We start from the raw sequence: 11,427 nt of genomic DNA on the forward strand, positions 1-11,427 counted from the left end.
CTTCTCAGTGGCCTTTTCTCCAGCCTCTTCCAGTTGACCAAGCTGGGGCCTTCAGTACTGGTGAGCACAGGTAAGCACAGACTATTTCTAAATGTCTCTGTTCCCTGGATTCCTCTAACACCACTGTCAGACATCTCCAGCCTCCATCTGACCATTTCCTCCTCTCCCCCTCCACAGTTTTGTGGTCCCCAAGCTTCCCTGTTCCTCATTCTCTGGCAGCTCACCCATGGCTACACCGTCTCCCTCCAGGGCTCTGGTCTGTGTTCTCTGGTCTGTTTCTTTCTGCTAGAAACAGACACCTGTTCTGGAAGGATCTGGGTTTATCTGCACTCAACTTGGTAACACTCAAGGTTGACAATGTCCCTCTCCTACTGAAAGTTCTCTCCAGGCTCCCTCTAGAAACAAGTCCATCCTAGGCCACCTGACTGCCCTTTCCTCTGTCCCCTGCCCTTGGTCAGTCTACCTGGACAATACTTGACACTTCTCTGTCCTCCAGCATCTTGTGTCTCAGACACACATGACCCCGTTGCCCCAGAGCACCCGACCCTGCCCTCATCCCTCAGTTCAAACCTCTACAGAGACTTCCCTTTGCCACCTCCCTGCCTGGGGGACTCTTACCTTCAACAGCCAAGCTCAAGTACTTTCTTCTAGATAAACAGTCCTGGGTCTCTGAAGCTGGGGCAGAAGAGCTCCCATCTGAGGCCCCAGAACAGACACTGATAACAGAGTGTATCACACTGCTCTCTTTGACTGGGTTTTCAACAAATTCATTCAGCAAATACTTCTCCAGGGTGAACTTCTCCTCTTGATAGCCCACATAAAGAACAGACACTCAACCAAATGTCAAAAAAGGGCCTCAATGAATCTGATCAATTACAGCCAAATTTATATTCTTGTTCATTTAGATTTCATTTTCCTCCCATTTTGGGGATTTTTTAATTTTTCATTTTCATTTTCTTATCAAGTATATTACTGTGCATGCTAAATTGTTTCAGCCATGTCCAACTCTTTGCAACCCTATGGCGTGTAGCCCACCAGGTTCCTCTGTTCATGGAATTCTCTAGGCAAGAATACTGGAGTGGGTTGCCATGCCCTCCTCCAGATCTTCCCAACCCAGGGATTGAACCATCCCTTCTGCCTCCTGCACTGGCAGGTGAGTTCTTTACCACTAGTGCCACCTGTGAAGCCCATGTACATTACTACCGCTATTTAAAAAATATTCTAATTCTGAAAGGTAATATTATATTATGCTATATATATAGCAATCAAATATTATGTGTGTGTGCTTAGTCATTCAATTGTGTCTGACTCTTTGCAACCCATGGACTTCAGCCTGCCAGGCTCCTCTGTTCATGGGATTTTTCAGGCAAGAATGCTGGAGTGGTTGGATTGAACCCACAACTCCTGTGTCTCTTGCATTGCAGGTGAATGTTTTACCTGATGAGCCATTGGGGAAGCCCACTTATAATAGTGATTATAATAATTAAGACTAATAATAATAAACTTGTTGAATGTTATTTTTATGTTTGCTATGTGCAATAATATAGCTAATATGTGATGTTAACCATATACTAAACTTTCTTCTAAGTGCTTCACATGTATTAATTCATTTAATCTTCATAACAGCCCTAGATGTAATATTATCATTATTCCATTTTAGAGGTGAGTAAACTAAGGCACAGAAAGGTTGAGAAACAAGGCCAAACTCACAAAGTTAGTAAACACTGGAGATCAAGTTAAAACCCAAGAAACTGGTGAATTAAACTGACTGCCTCTCTGTACCCTATCCCACTCATCATAAGAGCATCTAATAGATATTCTTTAATTCTCACAATTCTTACAACTCAAAACAGGTTTTGAGAGGTTAGAAAATTCACCAAAGTTCACACAGCTAGTCAGGGATGGACACTGGAATTAAAAACTCAGTGTTCTGCCTAACTTTACACGTGTGGAAAGATGAGATGCAGTAAGAACATACAGAGTTTATTAAGGCCCATGCATACAGTCACTGGCACCCCACTCCAGTACTCTTGCCTAGAAAATCCCATGGATGGAGGAACCTGGTAGGCTGCAGTCCATGGGGTCGCGAAGAGTCAGACACGACTGAGTGACTTCACTTTCACTTTTCACTTTCATGCATTGGAGAAGGAAATGGCAACCCACTCCAGTGTTCTTGCCTGGAGAATCCCAGGGACGGGGGAGCCTGGTGGGCTGTCGTCTATGGGGTCGCACAGAGTTGGACACAACTGAAGTGACTTAGCAGCAGCAGCAGCAGCACATAGCCATAACTGTTTAGGCAGGCACATTTCACCATGCTCCAGCCCCCCAAATACATGAGGAACCTGTTCATATCATCCTAATTTCACAGATGTATAAGGAGCCAGTGCCTAGCTCAGTCTAGGAATCATGTCTCCTTGATCTGAAACTCCAGAGCTAGCCCCATTCAGTTGTCTGTGTCATTATACATGAGATCATTTTGCACCAGGCCATTCTGAATATGCAGTTTTTGGTAGCATCACTTCAAGCTTCCAAAAACCTGACCAGCTTGGAAACAGAATTGCTTCCCCCTTGGTTCAGGAACAATACTTAAAAAAAAAAAAGGAGATTAAAATTAAGGGTGGGTTTTAAAGATGTTTATCAAGAAACCCCTGATTCTTAGAGAACCTCTACCTACACCCACACTCCCAGGGTGTCCACGGCTCCTTAGAGCAGACAAGGTGTTTGCAATCATAGATGTGTGATGATCTCTGAGAGTTGGAAGCCTGGAATTCAAACACTGCAACATAAAATCTTTCTCAAAAATAAGCTTATTTCCCACTGTCCCTTTTTCAATTTTGAACTAGCTTCTTTCTTTTCATAAAGTTTTCATTTTTCTGGTTATTCAGCTAAAAAAGATTAAAAGATTAGCTTAATGAAAATAAAAAAAACAACACATCCTATTTTGGAGAAAAACAGACAAAGTAACCAGAAGCAGAGACAGAAGGATCAAAAAAACGAAGGGGCAGGGGGAGCAGAAAAGAATAATGAAAAGAAATAATACTAATACTGAATACCACTGAAAATTTGTAACTGATATCTGCCCAGATTCAGATCCTGGTATCACCACTCATCAGTCAAGTTACTTCATCTTCTGTATCTTTAGTTGCTTTATCTGTACTTCCTCATCAACTCATGAAGTTTTTGAGGCTATCAAACGAGATAATACATATAAAGTATGGAGTCATTTCTGGAACAAAGCAAAGGCTCAAAAACTGATAACTATTTATGGTGGTGATTATTTTAAGGAAGACATAAATTTCACCATCTTAATATGAGGAGCCTGGTAGGCTGCAGTCCATGGGGTCGCGAAGAGTCAGACACGACTGAGTGACTTCACTTTCACATTTCACTTTCATGCATTGGAGAAGGAAATGGCAACCCACTCCAGTGTTCTTGCCTAGAGAATCCCAGGGATGGGGGAGCCTAGTGGGCTGCCGTCTATGGGGTCGCACAGAGTCGGACACGACTGAAGTGACTTAGCAGCAGCAGCAGCAGCTGCAGCAGCGGACTCTGGGAATGTGAGACTCTTAGAGGACTGGGGTTGGCAACCAACAATGTAGAGACTAAGGGCTCACACTGGGACTCACAAGCTCTGGTTGCCTTGGTTTTGCACAAAAGTATGTATGACTTTTGGAATTCTCAGGTCATGTTTCTAAGAGATTTCTCAGTTCCTTTCAGACCAAAGGTACAATAAATTCTGGTGCACGCTGCCAGGGGAGAGGCTCTGATAGTGTGGTGTTTGTATGTAAGTCACCAAACTGGCTAGGAATGAAAGAAACTTCAGTCCATCCTTTGTTTGCAATGAAGAGCTTTCCCTGAATCTCTAAATTAATGTTTTAAGAACAGTAAATGCCTTCCAAGGACATTTTTCTAATGCAATTTATTAAAAAAACAAACAAAAATCTCATAGGAAAAAATAAGACACAATACACAGTTAAAAAGCATATGCCATAAACTCTGTGTAATTAGGGACTTTTTAGACTGGAAAGTTCTTTAGGACAGTATTTTGGAGACCCAGTTCTTCTGTGAAAGCTTTTTTTTTTTTTAAGTATTATTATTTTTTTATTTTAGGATACTTTTAGATTTACAGAAAGAAAAGTGTTCATGTACTGCACATTCAGTTTCCCCTATTATTAACAATTTATATCAGTACAGTACATTTGTTTTGCTTAACTATTTTTTCTAATTGGAGTAAAATTGCTTTGCAATGTTATCTTTGTTTCTGCTGCACAACAATGCCAATCAGCCATATGCATACATATATCCCCTCCCTCCTGAGCCATCCCCCCACTGCACCCCTCAGCAGGAGCGAAAAGTAACCTTTCCTCTAGAGGACCACAGCAATACCTCTGTCTCTCTTCTTAAAACTTAGTTATGTTGGCCTTGAGTCATACAGAAGCCACTTGACTGCAAGGGTTACTACTTATTTAGCTTCATAATCACTCTTTTTCCCATGCATCTACATAGCAGGGCCTTCATAGACATTTGATGAGTCAGCAAATATTCGTTAGATTCAGAAATAGTTACTGTTTTCTAACCAGGGTGGATGGAAAAGACAGCTGGACTGGGGCAGCCATCCTATTGCAGGAAATGATTTGTTTTGACCAGTAGAGCATGATTTTGGTTTGGGGTTTATCATTCCTGTTGTATTAAGAGGGAAAAGAAGTGGGGATATTCCTTTCTAAAACTTCTGTGATGCTATTTGCATTCTTAAATTGCTGCTAACACCATCTGTTTATAGGTCTCAGGAGAAATACAATGAGAGGATAAAGAAGGGAACTTCTCTCATGAAATGCATGAAATCAAATTAAATAGGATTTATGACTCTCTGTCTCCTCTCTCTATCCAACCTCCTGGAGAAAATGGATTCTACTGGCTTCACAAAAACATTTTATGAGTGTTCAGTTCTCAAAGTAACTAAATTGTGAGAAGGAAAAAATACTCAATAAGATATGAATGATGCCCCCAAAGGGTTATTTTTTTCCAGTTGATCTGAATTAAAATGTTAATAACCCAGATGAGTAGTGTTCTGGTATTTTGATTCAGTGGACATTGGGTTCTTTTTCTTCATCATATGCAAACACCAATTACTTGACAAATATTCTCTGGCCCCACCCCTCAGGAGATGTCACTGAGAGGAACAGAGTCCTGGCCTGGGACCTTGCATGTGGCAACCATGGAAGGAGTACTGGTTGAGTGTGTAGCATGGAAATGAACAGTGTTGAATCAGCACACAGAAATTACGTATCCAGATGAAGGCCTTCTCTCTCTTCGTGCACATGCCCAAACACACACACGTGCCTTCAAGGGCAGCTATCAAAAGCTACACATTTAACACAGAAACAAACTCATTTCACTCTCAACACACTCTGAAGAAGAAGCATCACCCTGATTGTCTGGAAGGGGAAAAGCCAGCTGAGATATGAAGAAACTACCCAAAGCCACACAGCTAGTAACCATCACACTGGGATTTGAACCCAGATCTGCCAGACTGCCCATGCCTTTCCATCAGGCGACACTGCTTCCTTCTACCATGCTCCCTTTGCCACACATTTTAGGAACTCATTTTTTAAATCTCACCCTGAAAACGTGCGAATATCAGTTTGAATTACTTGAACTTGATCAACACTATTGGCAGCCCTATCTCAAGTCCTGCTCCCCAGCCCTCCTACCCACTCTTCCTACTGCCCCAAGTGTTCTTTCTACAACATACACATCACTGAGATACTTCTGCCATGCAAAATCCTTTGGGATAAATTCTATCCATGGGTTACCTAAGGACCTCCAAAGTGGTCTCATCTCCCCAACTCCCTTCTTGTCTCTCTCCCCAATTCTCAACACTCACTCTGCTCAGCTAAACCAAAGTCCTTGCAAATGTATGAATGCCACAAGTTTTCTGATATAGTCATGCCTTGGGACAGGAACCTCCAACCTAGAGTCCTCCCATCCTCCTTCTTCCCACCCTTCTTCCAATTCTTACACTCTGCCAGTTCCAAAGCCCCCTCCGGCATTCATCTTTAGGACCAATTTCTAAAGTTTAGGTAATCTTCTTCAAGGCTCCCACAGCAATCTGTACTTACCCTCTCCCAAAACACCTTCCAAATTATGCTTAAAGTATCCAGTGACTCTCTACTTTCCCAGTAAGTATAGGCTCCTCAGAGATGGGGCCATCTGACCCAATGCTTAATATGGACACATGTTTATAAAAGAATGAAGGTAAGTGGGAAGAGAAGACAGTAAACATTTAACCTCTTAAGGTGAATCTGACTCAGAGAAATATCTGAGAATTATTCAGAGCCAAACTGAGTAAACAACGGGCATGATCAATCTGGGTAACATTGCTTAGGGTTCAAAACCATTTCAATAAAATATGTTAAGATAGAGACTGTTGTTGTCAAGAAGAGAAAGTCAACCCCTGTACATACAAAATGTCCCTTCATAGGCTGCTCAACATTTCCTAAATAAACACCTGTGAATGGAAACATCATCAGGAGTGCTTATTATCAACACATGACACTTTGATGGCTTCTCATATTGGGGTTTGTGGGGTATACCCAGTAAGAGGGTATACCCAATAAGAGGGTATCCATAGGACGACATCAGTCATGCACTTCTTATCTGAGAAATTCTTGCAGCTCTTCCCATAAGAAGCTTTAGCAAGCCTCTCTTGGACTTTAATACACAATCTATCTTTCCCACTGCTGCTGCTGCTGCTTCTAAGTCACTTCAGTCGTTTCCAACTCTGTGTGACCCCATAGACGGCAGCCCACCAGGCTCTCCTGTCCCTGGGATTCTCCAGGCAAGAATACTGGAGTGGGTTGCCATTTCCTTCTCCAATGCATGAAAGTGAAAAGTGAAAGTGAAGTCGCTCAGTCGTGTCCAACTCTTAGTGACCCTATGTACTGCAGCCTACCAGGCTCCTCAGTCCATGGGATTTTCCAGGCAAGAGTACTGGAGTGGGGTACCATCACCTTCTCCCATCTTTCCCACTAGAGAAGTCAAATCCCATACTCTCACCCACTTCAGGACACAGGTCAGTGGATAACAGAAGATTAAGCATCAGAGCTTGGTCAAAGGCACTGGTTTAAGAAATACAATTTTGCAGAAGTCAATTCTCACCAAGCCATTAACATATCTGTAAGTTCTTGCAAGGGAACAGACACGGTCAGGCTAGGCTGTTAGACTCCAGAGTGCAGTCCCTTACAAATGCTGAGGCAAAGAGATGTCACTGCCTTGGAAAATATGGTACTTGGTGATATGACAAGTACAATGGTATTTATCACCTGTGTCCATGGCTTAGTGGACATGAGCCATATCTGAAAAGGAAAGGGTGATTCAGCCTATTAAGTATGCAGAACATCATCTTTCAATACAAAATGGTCCTTGATGGCTGTTTTTTTTTTTTTTTTTCATATCCAATGGTTCCATCTAATCCAAGTGGGAAAAAAAGGAGGAGCAGAACAAGCTACAACTTTCTGCTGCAGCTACAGTCACAGTAAAACTAGGAGTTGTTGGGCAGAATGGAACTCAACAGAATACACAAACAACCTCTTCTTTCTTCACAGTTCTGTCCCCTACAAAAGGGCCACTTCCTCATACTTAACTCTTGCTGCCTCCTTTCCCTATTTACTTATAAATGATTTTACAAAGTCTTCTGAGAGCTAGATTTCAAGTGTGTTCAGATTAGAAATTTCCAAAATAAAGCTTTCTATAAAAAGTTGAGTTCTGGCAGGCCCACATCCCTGGCTTGGTAAGCATTCCTTGTTGAACTGAAGATGAATCGTCTGGCAGTTAATGAGACAAATGACATAAAGTTGTCATTTGGTGAAACTTCAATGCCAAACCCTGCTCCTCCCTTCCACTGGCTTTTTTCCCAGCAGGTTATCATATACTCTTTTAAACAGTTCTCTCTTATGCAACTATTTAGTTTTAAAACACCCTCCAAGGTATTCTCTAAAAGTTCTCCATTAAAAAATCATTACAAATGGCCCTGCTTACAAATGACTTTACCAGCTGAGAGAGTCTCATGTTAAAGTAAAAGGCACTAAAGGAATTATCATAATAAGTGGTTAGTTAGCTCCTTGTTGAATCTTTTGTTATCAGTCCATACAGAGAAGACTCCTACAACTTGAACTATCTTCTATTTACCATACTTAAATGGAGCATATGTTTAAAATAACAAAGAAACGTCTAAGTTATGTCAATTATATCCCTACACTATCCATGATTATACTTGATATATTTGTACCAGTCCTACCTGGGCCCACCAAATGTAGTCAAGTGCAAAAGTCTGGTAATGTTTCCACCAGAGGGCATTCATCTCATTGAAAGCAAATATTTTTCAACTGTTTGCCTAAATTCAGAATACAAGGTAAAGAATGTTAGTTATACTGAATGGCTAAAGCACATAATTTGTTTATGAATCTAGACATTTACACTTTCAATAGGAGGCAAAAAGGCTGAGTCTTCTAGTGTGGGCTGTTCTTGAATCACGTGCTTTCTATATATGGAAAGATGTACTATGAGTATGGGAAACTTTTTCTTATATTCTAAGAGGTAAGATGCACTAGAGAATATTATGAACTTAACAAATGTGTCAACAAAACATTCATGTCAAGAGCAACTCAACTACTGATTTTAGGAGATATCATTAATTATAGATTAATTTGAGGAGCTCTAGCTGGTACTCTCTTAAAATTCTTCCACATCCTAAAAGTATTAAACTGCTGCTGCTAAGTCGCTTCAGTCGTGTCCGACTCTGTGCGACCCCATAGACGGCAGCCCACCAGGCTCCCCTGTCCCTGGGATTCTCCAGGCAAGAACACTGGAGTGGGTTGCCATTTCCTTCTCCAATGCATGAAAGTGAAAAGTGAAAGTGAAGTCACTCAGTCATGTCCGACCCTTAGCGACCCCATGGATTGCAGCCTACCAGGCTCCTCCATCCATGGGATTTTCCAGGCAGGAGTACTGGAGTGGGGTGCCATTGCCTTCTCCAAAGTATTAAAAGACCCCCACAAAAGCAAAGATTATTATTTAAAAGAAAATGCCTGCTTCTCAAACACTATATCATCTTTTCTTCTGACTGGACAACACAGTTACTTAGCACATGTAGGCTTGGACACTGGAAGACAGAAACAGGGCTGGCCTTCTTTGGAAAAGCCATGAAAAGAGGAAGAAAGAACAATAGCACATACAAAGGTCACACATCTACAATTTTATACTCTGAATCCTTATAGTTCTCTATAAAAAATAAAATCCGTGTAGAGCCATAACAAACATTGTCCAGAAGGACTCACATACTGAATTCCTGAGAGAACCCATATCATCATCATTCCTTTTTGATGCTGTTCTTGATAAGCAAACATCAGTCATATTCCTGAAATTACCACACACAACCTAGAAAACTTCCCATTTTTTCTTTACAAAACAGAAAAAAATTCCAGTTTACATTTCTACCTATTAATCATGTGATATACTAACTTTTAACTATAAATCAACTGGTCAGTAAAGACTATTAATCAGTGAAATCTAGCACCATCCCTGACCCTGATGGCACTTGTGAACATTATCTCACTCTCTTTCTAAACAGTCCTCAATTTTGTATAGAAAGCAGACACATCCACAGTAGGGACCACAGATGCTTAAGGTAAAGTTGCAATAGAGCACTGGGCCTTGATATTTCTTTCAACTAGAACTGCCTTCTGTCTGCATCTCACTGCTTATGCACCCACCAAAAGAAGTTAAATCTGTTACAAAATATTAATACGTAGAGTATTGTTATTTTATTAGCTATACTACTGTTTGTTCTCATAAGGCAAGGGTCAGCAAACTTTTTCTGTAAAGGACCAGATAGCAAATATTTTAGGCTTTGGGACTACACAGTCTCAGTCATAACTACTCCATTCTGACTCTGCAGCATAAAAGCAGTCAGTGACAAACTATAAAGGAATGGGTAGGGCTTTGTGCCAATAAAACTTTATCTACAAGGACAAACAATGGGCCAGACTTGATCTATAGACCTTAGTTCAACAATTCTGTCTTGAGGGGATGCTGCTGCTGCTAAGTCACTTCAGTCGTGTCCGACTCCGTGCAACCCAATAGATGGCAGCCCACCAGGCTCCCCTGTCCCTGGGACTCTTCAGGCAAGAATACTCGAGTGGGTTGCCATTTCCTTTTTCAATGCATGCACGCATGCTAAATCACTTCAGTCTTGTCTGACTCTGTGCAACCCCATGGACAGCAGCCCACCAGGCTCCTCTGTCCACAGGATTCTCTAGGCAAGAATACTGGAGTGAGTTGCCATTTCCTTCTCCACTTGAGGGGATAGCTCAAATATTTTTTCTTCTGTACTGATGGAACTCTGATATGCACCACAGCCCAGAATGTCCCTAATGGCAAGCATATTAATCATAACCAGATTTTCAAAGAAAAAAAATAACATACAGTCCCCCCTATAGTGACTTATTTTCTATTTGCAAAATCTAGCTGCTAGGGGTCCTCTCTGACCCACTAGGGTCAGATGTAGGTTGTTAATGCTGGTGGTCATGGCCATTTGGTCATTGACATATACACACTATTGATACTACACATAAAATAGATGGGGCTTCCCTGGTGGCCCAGATGGTAAAGAAGCTGACTAAAATGCAGGAGACCTGGGTCCAATCTCTGGGTCAGGAAGATCCCCTGGAGAAGGGAATGGCTACCCACTCCAGTATTCTTGCCTGGAGAATTCCATAAACAGGGGAGCCTGGAGGTTTACATTCATCTATGGGGTCGCAAAGAGCCAGACATGATTTGAGTGACTAACATTTTCACTTTCACTTTTCATAAAATAGATAACTAATGAGAACCTAATGTATAACACAAGAACTCTACTCAATGCTCTGTGGTGACCTAAATGGGAAGGAAATTCAAAAAAGAGGGGATACATGGGTATGTATGGCTGATTCACTTTGCTTTACAGCAGAAACTAATGCAACATTGTAAAGCAATTATACTCTAATAAAGTTAAAAAAAAAACCAAGCTAATAAAAAAGAATTGTTCTGATTTGCTCTTGGTGCCTCTGCTGTTTGCTTGTCTCAGCAGTGGATAGAAACAGAGCAGGAGGCTTCACCAGAAAAAAGTCCTATGTGGCATGAAGATCTCAGATGCAACACACTGTGAAAAGTTCCTCAGACTTACACACTCTTCTCTTATCTAACTAAACACCTCACCTCCCTTTTACTGAAGAATATCTGAAGAACAAATAAGTCACCAGCACTCTGCTTGAAACAGCTCATCACTACTGAGACATCCCCTTGACAGGGGCAAAAGAATGCATAGCAGACATTTGGGCTGGCACAGCACATCCTTCTCAGAGAATCTTCCCCACTTGCAGACCAAGAAAA

The 11,427-nt window shown here is 41.4% G+C and overlaps 1 protein-coding gene across 3 annotated transcripts in view; it reads right to left on the minus strand.

Annotated features, from left to right (window-relative positions):
- The window catches only part of NTRK2 (neurotrophic tyrosine kinase, receptor, type 2), a 406,992-nt gene that overhangs the window by 262,749 nt on the left and 132,816 nt on the right, over positions 1-11,427 (minus strand). The gene's annotated exons all lie outside the window — the stretch shown is intronic.

This window comes from Bison bison, unplaced genomic scaffold (genome assembly GCF_000754665.1).
Source record: "Bison bison bison isolate TAMUID 2011002044 unplaced genomic scaffold, Bison_UMD1.0 scf7180017864141, whole genome shotgun sequence".
Classification (NCBI taxonomy): domain Eukaryota; kingdom Metazoa; phylum Chordata; class Mammalia; order Artiodactyla; family Bovidae; genus Bison; species Bison bison.